Source organism: Oenanthe melanoleuca, chromosome 5 (assembly GCF_029582105.1).
Source record: "Oenanthe melanoleuca isolate GR-GAL-2019-014 chromosome 5, OMel1.0, whole genome shotgun sequence".
NCBI lineage: Eukaryota > Metazoa > Chordata > Aves > Passeriformes > Muscicapidae > Oenanthe > Oenanthe melanoleuca.
Window position 1 is genome coordinate 15630892 of NC_079339.1, and position 17417 is coordinate 15648308.

The window sequence follows — 17417 nt, forward strand, 5'->3', positions numbered from 1 at the left end:
TGGTTTGTTTTGCTACCTTGGGCTCGAAACGAACAGCTGTGCTCAACCACGACAGCCACAGGAATAAAGCTGGGCAGATGATGCATGGCCTGGCTCAGGGATCACACTCCATTAGGTAGGATCAGGGAAGGCTCCTACCACCCTCTCCGAGCTCCACGCACACATCCCTGCCCTCCCTGATAGCCACAGCCCCCTCTCAGCTGCTGTTTATTTTTCCTCGATTTTATAGTGTAAAAGCTATAGAATAAATAGCTCATGTGGGGGGAAAGCAAAGCAGCGAGCTAAAATAGGAAATGTAGTCTGAACGAGGAGAGGAGAGGAGAGAGGCAGACTCCTGCAGCTAATAATTCTCTGCGTGGCCTAGAATAAGCTAAATGAGGACTGTTGGGAGGCGTCCCCAGGGATCTGCGCTGCCTGACTCTCCAGATGAAGAGCTTGTCTGGCTAGGCAGATCCCATCCATCACTTCATCAGAGGACAAGACCCTACACTGCGTTAGAAAAGGGAAAGAGATTGGGGAAATGCTCTGGTGATCATCAAACCCTTCAGCACCCGTTTCACTGGAGGCTTCAGGACCTTTGGCTGCAGCCCTGTCCCCCAGTGTCTGTCTCTGCAGGGCCAGTTCTTGCAGTCCCTTGGGTTACTCAGGTGTAAGGGACACAGCAGGGCTGGAGGAAGCCAGGCGGATGCTGAGGAGAGCGCAGTGTGATGGGGCAGGTCATGACACTGGTGTTCCTCGAAATTGGAGGCAGCCACACCTCTTCCCGCACGCGGCCGGACCCCGGGCGGGCAGGCGCCGCTTCCTGTTATTAGAAAACCTCAGGATGCTCTCGCAAGAGGAGAGCTCGTTAGCGAGCGAGCCAGGAGAAAAGCAAGGAGCACTGCCCCGTGCAGGAGCAGGAGCAGGAGCAGGAGCTGCCCAGCTCATCCCACTTGTGGGCTCATGCCCAAGGAGCAGGGAGAAAGAGCACATGGGCACGCAGCACTGGAACCACCACGGCTGAGCGTGGCGAGTATCTATCCTCACGAACCCATCTAAAATTCCCAAGAATAACAGGAAACACAGCCGTTAATTTTCTGTTTCGCTTGCTTTGGGGCGAGCCCACATCCCACAAGGCCAGGAGCCAAGGAGCCCCGCAGAGCTTTGGGGCGGGGGACGTTCAGATGAGATAATCATCCACTCTTGAGTCGTGAGAGAAGAAAATAATAACGATAATTAAAAAAGCAAGCAGCCACCATGGCAAACAAAAGCAGGGAGGGCAAGCAGGCACCCAGCAGGCACAGGGAGGGATAAGTGCAGGCCTGTCCTCGCTGGAAGGGACCAGGCAGGCAGGAGCACCTCGGCTGCTGTCGTGCTCGTCGCGCACTCGCTTCTCCCTGCGGCCACGCATTATCATCATTTATTCATTCTGTGACCTTGAAATCCCTCTCCCCTACCAGAAAAAACAGCGAGTCCCCGTCAGAGAAGTGGGCTCTACAAAAAGGAGGGAAAAAGAAAAAAAAAAAAAAAAAAAGACTAAGAAAAAAAATAAAAATCGCGCAGCCTCCCATGTTGCTTGTATTAGGTCAGATGGGAGAACTTATTTAATTAGTGACTTTTATAGGGCTTTATTTTTCGATACCCAGTGGAATAGTTAAGATTGGTAATAAGAAAGAAGTCTGGTCCCGTGCCAGCCCTCCTAAGACAATGGTGCAGGGAGGAAAGAGCTGAGCAATATATTTGAATGTTTTCAATGCCTTGGGTATTTGGTGGATTTTTTTAAACTTTATTTTTCAGTGCCATATTCTAAAACCATTTGAAGGGTGTACATGGAGGGGAGGGGAAGGAAATTGTTCAGGGCGGCCCGAGGGGAGGATAACAATGAATAATGGAACAAACCCAGGGAAACTGCTTCTTGCTCCGGTTTCTCCAGGGCAGGGGAATTTTCCCCTGAATGAGACCTGCTCCAGCACAGAAAGAGGATGGCTGGCAGGTGGCCAAGCACCAAATTTTTGTTGTATATGGAGGTGGATGGGTCAAGTGCAAAATCATGATGGATAACCAGGAGGAGGGAGTAAAAGACAAGTGCAATTTGCTGCTCTGTTCGTGCTACTGTCTCTTCTCACAACCTGTTTCGCCTGCTCATCCCCATCCCAAGAAAATACTGCGGGCTTTTTCCTCCCATGCTTTCCACTGAAGGAATAGGGAAGGAGGGTTCAGCTTTACAAGCCTCCCATCGAAGGACTATGCATTTCTCAGCCTCTGGGACAAACTGACAATGCCAGGGAATGGGGCACCTTCCCCAGCAGCCCTGGCTCATGCAGCACACATCCTGAGCAGCTCAAGGCCACTCTCAGAGGTTGAAATGCAGCACACAGAGTATAAACCAAAGCAGATGTTGTGTTACAGATTTTATGGTAGTAGTCTTTTGCTCTCTTTGGGCCCAGAAGCTGTGCTACCCACTCACCTCCCGCTGATAGGGGAACTTCCAGAGGCTGACGGCAAAGCTCTGCAATGCCAAGTGTCTGAAGGACACTCATAGGCCACCATCTAAGACAGTAGCCTCACCAGTGGCCAAAAAGCCCCATGCAGCCTAGTTGCTCAGTAGCCAAACTTTGGGAGAGCAGTCAGCCTGTTTCCTGGCAGCAAGAAGAATAATGTAACAGCATTCAATAAATTCCTAGCAAGCGCAACCAAAAAAAAAAAAGCCAAAATAATAAAGCCCTGTTGAGCTTTGTCCTTTGCAAAATGAAAAATATGGTTGTTTTGCTCCATGGGAGGAACAGCGGAATCGGCTTTAAAATCGACAGCAGATTTGGCCAGATTCCACAGCCCTTTTGGCTTCAGCTTCCTTCCAATAGTCATCTCCCTGCCAATTTGGAGTGCTCAGGACACAGCCACACACCTGATGATACGCTGAGCAACAGCCTTGGCTCGCAGCTATCTGGTCCATGCAGCAGGGAAGTGGGAGGGTGGGTAGTTATCAGAGGCCTTCATCTGAGCAGCCGTGGCTTCCACAGCTCCCTGGTGTGAGGGCCAGTGCTGCATCACACCAGAAGGGGTGCGGCTGATGGCCCCTGAGGGCTGTGTGGTGGTGCCCAGGGTCCAGCAGGAGGCAGAGAAACAAGCTCAAATCATTGGTGGCTCTCCCAGCAACTTCAAAGTAAAGAAAAATAGACATTCTGGCATTTAAAAGTTGGGTGGACTCACCCTGTAGAGATGGAAATTGGAGGGCACTCCTGCTGAAGTGCCCAGGCTCCCAGCACCCAGCCTGCCTTTTGCTGGTGTTCTGCAAACCCTCATCTTCTCCTGCCTGCCTCTTGCTGCATCCTCACCGTTGTGAAAGGCAGCACCCTCCATGCCATCTCCTTTCCACGGGGAAAGGATTTTCTCAGGAGAATCGTGGGAATGTCAGGAGCACTGCACTGCGGCGGCAGCTGAGAGGCCAGAAGGGCCCTTGCGCAACGACAGAAACTTTAGGAGCACGTCCTGGTATCTATATGGTTATTTGTATCAGTGCTGACAAGAAGGAGCTTTCAGCACCGCAGCTTGGGTGACAATATTTCTTTCCTCACTGTTCCTGCCTTGACATCAGTGAGAGAGTAGGGGCTCCACAAGGGCATTGTAAGATAGAAAAGACAATTAAAAGAAGTTAGAAATGGGAAAGGACATGTCATAAAAGTCATTATTAAGCCTTCCCTTCAGTCCCTCCACATTTTTCATGGGGATAAATGTTCCCTTTGCAAAAAGAAATTTGGAAGATTTCCACCTATTCTACTGGCTGCATCCATGAGAGTATTTCTGCCTCTGGCAATGGATCCGGAGTCTCACTATGCCGATGAGACATACGGCTCCGACGTATGGCTCCAGTATATTTCTTGAGCGAGAAGGGCTGGTGTGAGCAATACAGCAGGAGGTGCTACAAATAGGCAGAAAGTTTTGCAAAAACACGGAGTGGGAAGAGTGTGCTGTTGCAGCTAAAACCTGTGCTTTCTACATCTAATGCAAACAGTCCTCTGCTTCCAAAATTGCACAAAGCCGGCAGCTAAAATAACTGCTTTTTGACCTTTTTATCTTCTCCCATCTCTCTGAGCCTTGCCATTCTCCTTTTGCTGTCCCCAGCCACCTGCCTTTGTCATTAGCAATAATCAGCAGCAATAAATAGGAGACATTTCATTGCTGAGGAAGCAGCCTGAGATATTTTGGGCCAAGCCATCCGGGCTGGAGCTCACAGACCCCACTGGCCAGCAAGAAAAGAAACAGCCAAAGTCACCTTGCTTCCTGTCATGGAGTTATAAGTTCTGCTGTGAGCAATGTGCCCACACACAGCAGCTGGGAGGGTTGGGTGCAGCTGGAAGTTGGCTGGGCTGGAGAGGAATTACCACCCAGCAGGGGTTTCTGCAAAAGCAAAGGAAAGAAAGTAAAAAAAACCCAGGGACAGCATGGCTGGAGCAAAACCCAAGCACAATGCATCTCTGGTGGGACTAGTGGAAGGAGAGATCTCTGCTGTGGGATGGGCAGAGAGGTCTGTGCAGGTCCCTGCAGGACTTGCAGAAGAGGCAACCTCCTGTCAGGTGTGAAGGTCTGAAATGATGTGACTGAGAGGGAATAGGACCCCAGGGGAGGATGGATCATCAGGGCAGGGGGATGGAGGTGCTCTTTCAGGAGCCCAGCTCTAAAGGGCTATCTGTAGAGGTACCTTTAAGGCTCTGGGTCTCACGTGCTTCAGTCACGTTTTAAAAATAGGACAGGAGGCTTCCACATCACTTAGGTATTTTGGAAAATTTTACTCAGCCTTTCTGCAGCTCCTGTCAATCCTTCTCAGTGTGGTGCCAAGATGCATTCATGGCATGTATACAAATAGCACACTTTCCTGGCCCCTCTCAGCCACAGCTGCAGACACCTTGAAGGACTTGATAGTTGGATTTGATGATCTTAAAGGTCTTTTCCAACCTTGATGATTCTTTGCTTCTATGGCTTCCCCAGCTCTCCTCACCAAGAGCTGCTGGGGGAAGGAATGATGCCTCTGGCTCTCCTGGCACCAGTGCCCCCCTGTCCTTGTGTCAAATGAGACACCAAAAAGCACGAGCACCACAGTAACCAGAACAAAAGCCATCAACAAAAGCCATCTCAGCAAGGAGATGCTTTTACCTCCAGGGCAGAGGTGATGCCCAGGTTCAACTTCCTCCTCGTTTCCAGGGACTTTGCCACCATGGGGGAGGCTGACCCAGCACAGAGCCTCTGAGGTCTCTGCTGCAACCCAGTGGAAAGATGACAGCACACAACATTTGCAGATCCCTTTACCTGCCCTGCAGCCACTGCTGGACAGAAACATCAATAGAGAAGCATATCAGGGTAAGGACACTGCCCAGTATGCTGCCAATTACAGGAGTTAGCAGTGGGGAAGGATGTTTCCTATTTGGGCTTTTTCAGATTGGAAAACTCTACGAAGTTCAGCTCAGACAGACCGATCAAGATTGTAGGGACTGTTTGTTCCCAGTTTTGGCAGGGCCGTGAATGATGCATGAGTAACAGCATCCCTTAATTAGTGTAATATGCTGTACCAGGTTAGAAAGCATTCTCCACTTCTGTTTTTCCTCTGCATGTGTGTGTGTATTTCTCTTTAAAGGAGAAGGGAAAGAACTGAAAACATTGCAGTTGTGTTTTTGTTGGTTGGGGCACTGATGAACCCTGTTCCGATTGGGCTGGTTATGAATCACTGGAGAGCCATATCCACACCAAACAGTGCTGCAGCCAACCTGATGTCTGCTTGGCAGTTGCACTGAGCAAAAGCTCCTTAATTATTGGTTTTGTTTTGTTTTTTTTTTTTCTCTCTGAATCCTAGTGGGATAAAGAGAAAAGAACAAACTACCTTTGAATTTAGGAGACTGGGTGCATGGGAGGGTGTGCGTGTGTGCACCTGCTTATGTGCACATGTACTACATGTGTTTGCTTTGACCCTTGGGATAAAGGAGAAACCTCTCTCACTGATTTTATTTGCCTTTGTCTATCTAACTCCCTTTCTTCCCTTCCCTGGCTGATTTTGTTTGGGATATTTGCAACATGCCCCTCTCACCCCAGCCATCAGGAATGATGTTTTCCTTTCTGTGACCACAAAGGATACCACCTGCTCTCTCACCCTTCCTCCTGTGGCACATCCCCTCAGTGCTGCTGTGCCCAGGAGATGCTCTGCCACACCTCTGCCCACTCTTTGGGGAGGGATTCTTCACCTTCTTCATGGCACCAGCACCTGTCCTCTGCCCCAAGCATTTCTCCCACTCCCACAGCAAGAGAAGTGCTGACACCCTCTGTGAAACCCTGGGTTTAGCCCCTTCTCTTTGAAATCCCCCTCCTTTTCCCCCTTTCCTCCAGGGCTTGCGGGAGCCACCAGAAAGGTGCCCCTGGATGATGCTGAGCCTCAGCTCTGGCCAGCACCAGCACTGGCTTTTCCCACAGGACCCCCTTGGCCGGGAGAAGCCGCTGGCGCCGAGGGCCAGGAGCACAGCGACACCGGGATCTCGGACCGGTGTGGTAAGAGAGAGCTCTCTCCCACTGGGTAACCCGGCAGCAACTGCTATTTCAGTAAACATATCATTTTGTGCTCAGTAAACACACATTCCAGAGGAATGCTCTCATTGTTTTTTTGCTCTGTAATGCATTAATGAAGAAATAAAGTTTAGGTTGTGTAATGGTGACAGCTTGAAGTCATTTTGCCTAGTGTTATTTCTCAGCAAAGGCTCAGCTCTCCCTGGAATGGGAGAAAGAAAAGACAACCAGATTTCACTTCAAACTCACCAACATGTGCAAAAAAACAATCAAAAAACGGCAGCAATTAACTCACTTCCACATGTCCCAATAAAACTACCTCTCTCACTCACTCCGAGCTTTGTCACGTATGGGGTTGTTTATGGAGGAGACAATACAAAGTGGGTTTATACAAGGCTCTTGTTTTAATTTTTGTTTTATATCCACTGGAACCCTCAAGTAGTGAATTCATTTCCTGATATAGTAAACATTTCTGATGGCCAGGATTCTTTCTCTTTTCCCAAATGAACACAAACCCCTGGTCTAACTCACCAGCAGTGCAGTCTATACAAACAGACCCATCAGCTAAATTTTCAAAGAATGCATCTTAAGCACTCAGCTAGGAAAATAAACAAACAGCAACGCCTTCATGAGAGCCCAGCAGACCCTGCTGCAAGTGGGAAGCTTTTCTTCCCCAAAATTGCTTGAGCCCTCAACTGCATGTGGTAAAACTATCAGCTTTTCCCCATTACTACAGAAAACAACCTCGTCCTCGTAGCTGCACACCGATGGGTGCTGGCTCACTGCTACATGATCTCCACAGCCCCTCTGATTTGTGACCCTATTTGCACTATGCAAATGTCTTCTGACAGCTCTCTTTTCCTGTCATTAAAACAAACAATGGCCCCTGAAACCAAAAAGGAAATCAGTAACAGGCGAAACTCTTTTTCTCTCTTTTTCTTTGCTTTCTTTTTTTTTTTTTTTTTAATATTTTTTTTTCTGGGTCTGGGACTAACTGTTAGTAATTATCCTGAAACATTCACAAACCTTTTCTTCTCCCAGTGGCCAGCCCAGCATGTCTAATATAATTGCACTTCCAAAAGACCTAAAATTTTAAAAAAAACCCCCAAACCAAAACAATGATCAACCAGGTAACAGCTCCTGTCTTTCTTTGGGTTTACGTATGTCTATATTCATACACACATGGATAAAAAAAGAATTATGTTACTAATTTGAGAAGCATTAAAAATCGATCCTAGTGTATAAAATAATGAGAAATAAGAAGGTATTTAGGACTGGGGGAGGCGAGTTTCAGGGAGGAAGACACACCTTTCTCTTTAGTTATCTCTCTATTTTCCAGAGCACCCATCCTGTCCCAAACTCTACATCCAGCACCAAAAAGTGCATTATTGATGGCCATGCCTTGCCAATGGCAGGTAGAGGACACCTGATTCCACTCCTCTCAGTACACAGATGATTTGCTTTTGATTTCAGTGGGAAAAGTCTACATTCAGAGACTTCAGCATACTTACACACTCCTGGGATTTGTTTCTTTGTCTTTTAAATAATACGATATACATAATCCTAAACTGGGCCAGTTTCCCACCCCATAACACAAGCTTTGTGCCTGTAGGGCTCAGCTGAAGTCAATGGTGTTAATGTTGACATAAAATCATGGTGACCAACTGGGAAATTAGTCCTGCAACACTTGATTGTCTTTTGCAAAAATTTTCTAAATGGTCTTAATGGTTTTGTTTGTGGTATGTGTTGCTCACTCCTGATTGTACTTCTGCCAAGTTGTACTTTTAACTATAAACACTGGCCTCTCAGAAAATTTGAAGTAGAGCAAACCAGAAAAGATGTTCAAAATAATGCTACAACCTAATTTAATTTATCCCCTGGTAATTGCATTTGTAGATAATGAACAAGGCAAACAAAACAGAACCCAAGCCCTTCCAGCCTTGCAATTGCTTTCACATGTGGACACACCAGTTGCAGCCAGCACATGGTTAAGTCTGCATCAGGAGAAGTGTTTGGAAGATGGGGGGCGATTTGAGGTGACACCAGCCTTGGATGTGTGCTTGTGGGTGCCACCTATTGAACATTAGCCCATCTGCCCACCTTGGTGAGCCCACCCAGTCAGCTCTTCCTTTTTCTGCAACACCCATCCGTAATTCTTCCAGTGTCAATCGATCCGCTACACCCGCCAGCCCCAGGGGAAATATAGCTGGGCGACTGCTTGCCAAATTCAATTAACCATGCAATTGTAGTCCCGTCTCCTGGCCCTGTTCCAGTAAGATATTTGCATGCTCTCTTGATTTTAATCTCGTGAACAGCTCCAAGTAAATCCTGTTGAACTTAGGCCGCTGTTTGCAAATGCTACAGGAACTTTACAGATGTGTTTGACACGCCGCTATTACGTGAATGGTTTATTTGGCCATTTCTCAGTCTTTGGGCTGCTTGTAAACTGTGCAGCCTGACTGCAGTTCAACTACTTGTTGTTGCCTTTTTATTTTTCTTTTTTTTTGGTTAATTTTAATTTGTACTCTTCTTGGTGAGCTTCTGCGTGTGTCCCTGTTTACCTCCGTCATGTGGCAGAGTTTCTCCTCTTTGATTCGAGGAGTGTGGAGCCCACAAGCAGCAATCAAAACCAGTTATGCAAACCCCTCACTGCACAGATTTGCACAAGTGTTCGTCCCACAGTTCACGTTTACACAAGTATCTGCAACACGTCCCCATCCTCTGAATATTTCAGCAAGTGTTGTTGTACCTGCCTGAGCGCTTGCCAGAAGCGATCACTGGGAGAATCACTGCCGGTGCCAAAATAAACTCGTGGTTTTTATTTGAGGGAGGACTTGTAAATAGTATTTTTCTAGCATTCACCCATTTCTAAGTGGAACTCCCTGTGTGATGAATGCTGTTTACAGCGCAGCTCTGTTGTGAAACAGGGAAAAAAAGGCAGATTCTTGCACTTGCTGGCTGCACGCCAATGCAGTGGAGGAAGATACATCCCCTCCTGCTGTCACTCCATTTCTTGCCCCATTTCTTGCTCTGCTTCGCACTCAAAGCCCACATGGATACACAGGATGAAAATGCTCTGGGAATGGCAAATTTTAAGAAAAATGAATGGGGAAGTCCTAATCTGGGTGAAGAAATTTTGACATTTTCTCTACAAACCCAGACCTGTTTTCACCACTCAAAGAGCCATTAAAGCAAACACAGGGTACACCCTGCAAGGAATGATGAGCCAAGTCAAAAACAGGGAAAGCTCCTCCTTAAATAGGGGAAATGCAGGTAGCATTTCTGAAAAGCATCTCTTCCTAGTTCAGCAGTGGAGCTGCAGTAACAGGAGGGGCTCAGGGGTGGGTCAGGACCTGGTGCAGCACAGGAGGAAAGGAGGCAGAGAGCCAGAAGCCCCATCTCCCCCACTTTGTCTCTCCAGGTAATTGTGGATTCTCCTACACACCCCAAGAAACCCACACTTTGCAGTGATGAAATCACACATTTCTCCCACAAGTAAAAATTTTTCTTTCCGCTTCTTCCCATTTTTACTGTGTTTACAGTGAAAGGGAAGTCTCTTTGCAGATGGAGCGTAGGAATGGGAGAGCTGTGTGTCTCTGCAAGAGCCACACAGTCCTTCTGAAACTCTGCACCTTCAACCATTCAAGACCTGCTGTTTTTCTCTCCATATCATCCTCAGGGAGGAGGAAAAAAAAAACAAAAAAAAAAAACATCTGGAAGCTGGAAGCTACTGGTGGCTCCAGGGTGGTTTGGAAAGTTAAAGGATGTGAAAGATTATACAGGAATGCAAGCTCAATTAAGGCCAACACTGAAATTGAGAGCAACTCTGGTAGTGTGAATGGCATCACTCCGTATTTCTAAGACTTGAAGCTGCTTTCGGTCCAAGGTTTTGGATCACTCCCCCTGCTCCCTCCATCAGTTCCCATGTCTTAAATGAGAGCTAGGTCAAGTATCTTTTTCTCCAGGAAGCCCATTGGTCCCAAGGCTGGAAAGCTGTTGCCAGCTTCAGAGACACTTTAACCCTCTCTTTCCAATTGAGGTATGTCCTCTCTTCACCCACACTTCTTTGCTTTGTTTTTGGTTTTGGTTTTTTTTTTTCATTCCCATATTTAAAGCTGATTACTTGCCTTGATGCCTTAGCTGCTCACCTGTTCCTCTGACTGAGGAATGGCTTAAACACTCTTTTGACACAGTCCCTTGAAAATGGGTTGCGCGGCTGCGGTCAGTGAGCATAGCGTGGGAAAAATGCATTAATACTCTCACCAGTTACACTGAGGATGGCTATAAATAACCCCTTCATTACAGTATTTATGTATTATTACATCATATAGCCACTTAAACCAGCGAGCAATTGCAAGTGTTGAATAATGTAGGGATGGCCGCCTGGGCATTAGTTCCACTGTCATTGGCATTATGTGTTTCCTGGTGACATCGCCGCGCTCCTTGCTTCACCCAGCCTTGCGTGACATTGGTGGCGACGCTGGAGCATCAGCGGGCCCTCTGCAGATGACAGACAGCACTTTGCACGACACATGTAGCCTGGTGTTATATAACAAGGGTGCCTCACCGGAGAGTTTTGGCAGCACATGGTCTTTTTCTGAGCGTTTCATTCAAACCAAGTGTCTGTTTCTCAAAGGTTTTCTTTAAAGCAGTGGGCTCGTGGTGCAAGGGTCCAGAACCTTCCGTGCATGAAGGAGGGAGATTTGCATCACAGTGGTCAACCATGCGTCATAGGAAGCACCCCGTGTTGTGCTGATGAGACATGTTGGGTCCCAGGAGGGTCCTGCCCACTCTGCTGCCTTCTCCAGCTAGAGCCAGAGGCATAGCCAAGAGAGATGGTGAGGGCAGGAAACTGGAGATGCTCAGAGCCTGGCAAGAAGGAATTTCAGTGGTGATACTCACACTCATGTAATCTGAATCCAGTTATGGGGCATACAGAGGATTACCTCCCAGAATGAATCAGATTACTTAGATATCTTATTAAATGACACAGAAGTATCATAATTCTTCTGAGTTTTGTTGTTGTTGTTGCTGTTCTTCTTCCTTTTTTCAGAGCAGGGGAGTGGGTGGATACATGGTTGATGTGACAGTGCTCAGACCATGGCTGAGTAAGCTTTCTTGCTGAGTACGGATTTCAGTTTCCTCAGTTTTGACACGCTTCCCTTTAAGGAAGCCCAGCAAAACAAAACCCCTTTCTCTTGAGTTGAATGTCTCACTGCTGGTTTTCGTGGCAGGGATGCTCTTCTCAATTACACTGTGGTCAGCAGCATTCAGTGCCTCACTGATCGTCACTTGTCAAACAAGCTCCTGTGTGGCACAGAAGAGCAAGTCTGGAGGAGGATCTCCACCACAGTGCTTGGAATGGGCTGCTTCCAGAAGAAGTCGTTTCAGATGTTGAGAAATCTCATCTCCAAACCTTGTCCTCACATGACATATGACCAATTTCTGCACAAAGATCTGCAGTTGACTTTTATTACAGCTCTGATTTAGCTGCTTCTTTGATTTATCGCAACAATGCACATTCAATATCTTTCTTCTGATGTGGAGGCCAGAAGTATAACTCTACTCATATGTTTGTATTCTCAGGACTTCGCATTTCGCAGATTCAGAAACTCATTCATAGAATCACAGGGTTCAAGGCCAGAAGGAACCATGAGAACATCTGGTATGACTTCCTATATTTCAAAGCCATTCACTTGCAGTCAATTAGCCCAGCACCGAGCCCAGTAGTTTTGCTGCATCTTCCAGAAAAGCATCCAGCTCCGGACATACCAATATACGGGAATATGAACACATCACAAGTTGGAGACTCATCAAATCACTTGATTTCGAAGCTCGCATTAATTTAAAAATGTGCTTCATTCCTAATCCTCTTTTGTTTGGCTTCACATGTAGCCATCAGCTTTACACTTTTCTCTGCTTCGTAACTGAGCGGCATTGCCTGGCACGCTACATTCCTCAAAGTTATTTTTTTTTAATCCTGGCATCTGGACAAAAAGTTGATATACCAATATATTTGTGAGTCAACTTTATTGCAGTTCTAGCTACTTTAAAAGTTTTTGCACTGTTGTTTGCATTATCATTTGTCCTTAACTAATACAGAAAAAATTCACTTGGGATATTAAAAAAGATATTTTTCAAAATACTTTCATTTAGAAAAATGAACAGAAATTGAACTTGCTGATGTAAAAACCAGACAGACATTTCTTGCTGAAACAAGGGCTCTGACCAGCCTTGCCAAAGCACTTCTGAACACCTCACCCATCTCTCTGCACAGATGGGTTGTATATTATTAAACTTTCCCCATCCCCTTTTGACATGGAGATGGAGATAGATCGGTGTTTCACACCATCAAGGCATATTTTCCATCTTTGAAATCATTTGTGCAGCCTCATTCTGCATCCTTTCTATTTTTCAGTAGCTATACCATTCAGTGGAACTCCTGATCCTGAATAGCTTGATCATGGCAGTAGCTTGTCCTCCTGGCTATTTGTCAAGGACATACTTTTCTCACCATTGCAAATTTACACCAGAAGCTTTAAAGTTTTGCTTCCTTCCCGTTTCTGAGTGGGCAGAAATTTTAATGATATACAAATGGCCTTCTGAAAGAACCTCATTTCAATTTTCATTTTCTGAACTTTATGACGTTCTGCACTCTATTCAAGTGTCTTTGGTTTTCATTAATTTTAGTATACTCAATAAATAGCAATGGAAGAACTGGGAAGCATCAGATACTTGTCTCACATGGATTTCTCCGTCTTTTGCAGTACAAGAAATTCAAGAAAGCTGCTGTTAGGGCTGAGGAATGCAATAGCTGGACACTGGCAGGGAGAAATGCCAGTGGAATGTGGGTACCACCTATCCATTGTGCTGTTAATACTGTAGGTTTTACCTCTGGGCCTGAAGAAGTGCGTCATCTGTGTGGCTGCAAGTTGTGCTCTGAACTTGTTTTGGAGAGCTGGTGGGTGATTCTAAAGACTTACAGCTAAGGAATGTGGCTGTGTCTCACACAGCGCTGCTTAAAAGCATCCAGGCTTGGGATGCTGCCCCCCCAGGAACCACAGAGTGTGAAAGGGGGAGAAAATAACAAATATTATAATAGCACAACCTTGGAGGAGCAGCCCAGGGCTCCATCAGTGAGCACAACTTGCCAGGTGTGGAGCAAACCAGAACACTGCTGCCCCTTTGCTCCAGGACAACCATGAGACAGACACACCTGAACACACAGGCATGGCCCTTTACTGCACTTTTCAAAGGCTTCTGGAAACGAGCTATCACTTCTGTGGGGTCATTCTGGCAAATGAGGGTATCCAAAAGGCTATGAAAAATGAGACTTTCTATGAAACAACATTTTTGCTGGTAAGAGGAAAGCGTTTGGACAGAGGCACCCTGGTTGCTTGTAAAAAACGAGAAGAATGTAAAGTCTGTCGCAAAGCCTGACATTTCTGGAAGATTCCGACTTCCTTCTTTCTGGGTTTTAACACTGTTCCATCATTTATGAAATAGTTACACATCCCATGCTGCTGATACATGACCCCCCCGCCATGAATTCTGCCAGTTTTACTGGGAAGGAGCTGAAGTCCAAAAGAGAATTAGAGGAGTGAAGGACTGAGCCACAGGGGAAGCCTCTGGAAAAGGAAGGAGTTATCCTGCTTTCCTTTAGCCACACTTACTCTCTTTGAGTCTTGCAACAGCCATGGTAGACAATAGCAAGCTGGCCAGAGTAGTGACCCACTCCTGCAGATCTCCAAATGTCAAAAGCATTTTGGTGTGGGTGTGCAGCCTCAGCCCCTCCTTCACTAAAAAAAAAAGGAAAAAAATAAAGAATTAAAAGAAAATAAAAGAAAAAAAGGAAAAAGGTATAACACTGCTGTGAGGGAGCCAAAGGTGATTTTTCTTTTTTTCTTGGCCCTCTTGCTACTTCTGTGGGAACCCAGCAGCATTGTTTCCAGAAGGCTTGGTCTCTGTCACCCAAGTGTTTGGCATGTTTGGGGACACCCTTACTACTTCCCTTTCCTCCCCTGCAGAAGAGTCCAACTCAGCTTTGACCGCAAAGCCCAGGAGGCCTTGGAGTTTGTCTGAAACAAAAGAAAAAGATTGCGAAAGGCAGTGGTGTCAAATAATGCTTCCATTTAGTAGGAATTTTGCTCCCCTTGCATTCCCAGGCAGCACCTGCTGTGTGAGGCTCTTGGCCAGCTCCTCTGAGCCTCTGTGGTAAAACAAACAAAAACAGCAGGGAAAAAAATTCCTCTTTATAACGCCTGTTATCCTCAGGCTACCTTCCAACACTGCCTTGCCTCCCCATGTTGACTGTACTCTCCAGGGAAACAGGCTACTACGGGGCCAGAAAGCCTTGTGCAAATGGGCAGTTGAGCAACGGAGGAAGAGACCCTGTCTTATTGAAAACAAGACTGTTTTCCTTCTCTTCCTTCATGCCTAAATGCAGGAGGGTCCTGATTGTTGTCCCTGCCAAAAGGCAAAAAAAAAGGAAAAAAGGAAAACACCCTGACAATGTCATTACTTCCATAGCAAAAGCAATTAGGAATTATCCTGCATTAGTGGAAAATAGGGCTGGGAAGGGAAGGGATGGGTATCCTGGCTGGAGGGGCTGGTGAACATATCTTTGTAGATGTTTATAGTCCTCTGTTCAGCCCTTTTTATCCACTATTCCTTCTTACATGTCTTAGCATCCCAAGGCTCTTCAGAAGCTGTTTTCTGTTTCGAAGCATGGTGGAACTGGCAGTGCTGGAGGTTATTCATGTTTGTCTGGGGCTGGCACAAATGGCCCATCTGCCTTCTACCCACTCAGCCTTCAGCTCTGCCACACCACCAGTGTTGCAGCTTGTGCAACCTTCAGGAACCAGGTTAGCCTCTCACAAGAGTTTGACACCACCTTTCTCACCTCACACCTCCCCTGCAATCCCTGCCTGCTCTGCACATCCTCAATTGAGGAAGGAAAAAAGACTTCAGGACCTTAGTTCTGATCCTACCTTAAGGCAACATCTTGCAGATAAGTCTCCCTGAGCTAAAGAGAGATATTAAATCCCTGGGACAGAGATTCACAGGCTGCTGTGATCCCCTGGCCTGACCTCAGGAGTTTTAGGCATCACTTCAATCTCTGTAGCAGAAAACTCATCTCTCTCATTGCCACTGGAATTTCCATGGGTGCCACTGCTGAAGAGAGTCCCAAGCCACCTGCCATAGTCCACTGCTCATGCTCACAGAGGCAAACATCCCAACCCTGGAGCATGTCCCCAGCACTGGGGTCTTCACTAAACAGCCACCCCCTGGTTGTGATTCCCTCTCCTGACCCCCTTTCCTCCCTCTGTACCCCTAAAGCCAGGCATGGCACATCTGCTTTTCCCGGTGACTTTGCATTTAACTGGCCAGAATGGTGCAAGGAGCCTGGATAATTACTGCTGGAATTGTGCTGCCTAGGCCCCGTGTAACAAACTTGCCTCAAATAACCCAGCTCGAATGTCAGAGTCCGTGCTGTATTGTGTTTCACATTGTGGCTGTGGGAGCGCTTCCCCAGCAGGAATCAGGGTAACAAATCCCTTGCTCTCGCAGGAGGGCCCCATAAAATGAATGATTCTGGATCTCACGCTCCTGAGGAGGTCTCGGTTACTCCAGCAGTTGCTGCTCATAGCAGGAGCGACCATAGGGGACAGAATGAGGGAAGGGTGGTTTGGCAGCCTTTGCTGTATCATCAGCCCAGTGTCAGAGCAGGAAGGAGCACCAGGGCTCTGCTCTCCCCTCTAATCCATACTTTTGCACAGAAGTTAAGTTAAAAAGAATTAAAAAAGAAAACGGAGAGTGGATAAACCCCAAGGCTTAGATTGAATTAAATGTATCTGCTGGTGCAGAAGGCTCCCAATTCCTCTCAGCTCAGACATCCCTGCAAACAGCACCAACGTCAGTGAGTTTGCGGGGTGGCAAAAATTGAGACGTGCACCATGCCAAACCCCCCTGCTCCCTCTTGGAGCAGCTTATGGCATCCCCCCTGCCAAGTCCTGTGGCTCAACATCCAGCACAGTCACCTCTCCATCCCTATCAAAAACCTGAGCTCCCCCACTTCTCCTTGGGAGAGGGAGGTTGTTCCCTGAACTATCTCCAGTCTCTTCTTATCTTGCTTTCCTTGTCAGCCAGTGAACTGTGAAGCGACAGCAGAGAAAAAAGTGAACTCTGACCTCATTTTTCCCCCTACAATTAGCCAGAACTGTGCCTTTTATTTTTTTTCCTCCCCACTTTTTAAATGATTAATAAGACAACTTGGTCCTTAGCTTTGCAGTGAGGCGAGTGTGCTGACAAAGCACTGCCATGCCTCTTCCAGGTCACCCGGCAGCAGGCCATGCCTTTATGAAAACATAAAAATTGGAGGGACTATTTGAAGAATTTGGAGACTGAGACACAGGAATTTCACCCTTCAGACCCTGGCAACTGCATGTCTGTGGTGGTCTCTGAGCCCCAGAGACTGCCATGGAAAGGAGTAACTTCTTAACAGCAACCTGCAAGCTGTGAGAAGCAGACTTTCTTCTTTTATTATGTTTCCTTTAAATATGCAGCCACTGCTCTGTACTCTTTTCATGTGGCCTCGGGCTGTGCAGCAAGCTGGATGCAGTGGCAGAACACAGATCTGTGAACACCATCAGTGCCAATGCACAGGGAGACCCTCACTCCTGCTCACTCTGCACCAAGCATCTCTCTTCCATGTGTGCTCATCTGTCTCTTGAGTTTCCAAAGCTCCTGTTGCAGTGGGGAGTAGGGAATTATGGTCAGGTGGAGTTTATTCTTTTAGATCATCCTTCCTATGTTTGTCTTCTTTATGCCACCTGTTACATTTGGAGCACTGTGCACTCCCAGGCATTGCCAGGGTAGGAAGAACTCATCCC

General features: G+C 46.9%; 1 long non-coding RNA gene across 3 annotated transcripts in view; it reads right to left on the reverse strand.

The window, feature by feature from the left end:
• The window catches only part of LOC130254452 (uncharacterized), a 189518-nt gene that overhangs the window by 14311 nt on the left and 157790 nt on the right, over positions 1-17417 (reverse strand). For 2 of the 3 annotated variants that reach the window (XR_008840737.1, XR_008840736.1), the window contains one exon: positions 10271-14324. The exons of the other annotated variant lie outside the window; for it this stretch is intronic. This is a non-coding gene — a long non-coding RNA (uncharacterized LOC130254452). Of the gene's footprint in view, positions 1-10270; positions 14325-17417 lie in introns of those variants that run through there. 3 annotated transcript variants of the gene reach the window in all.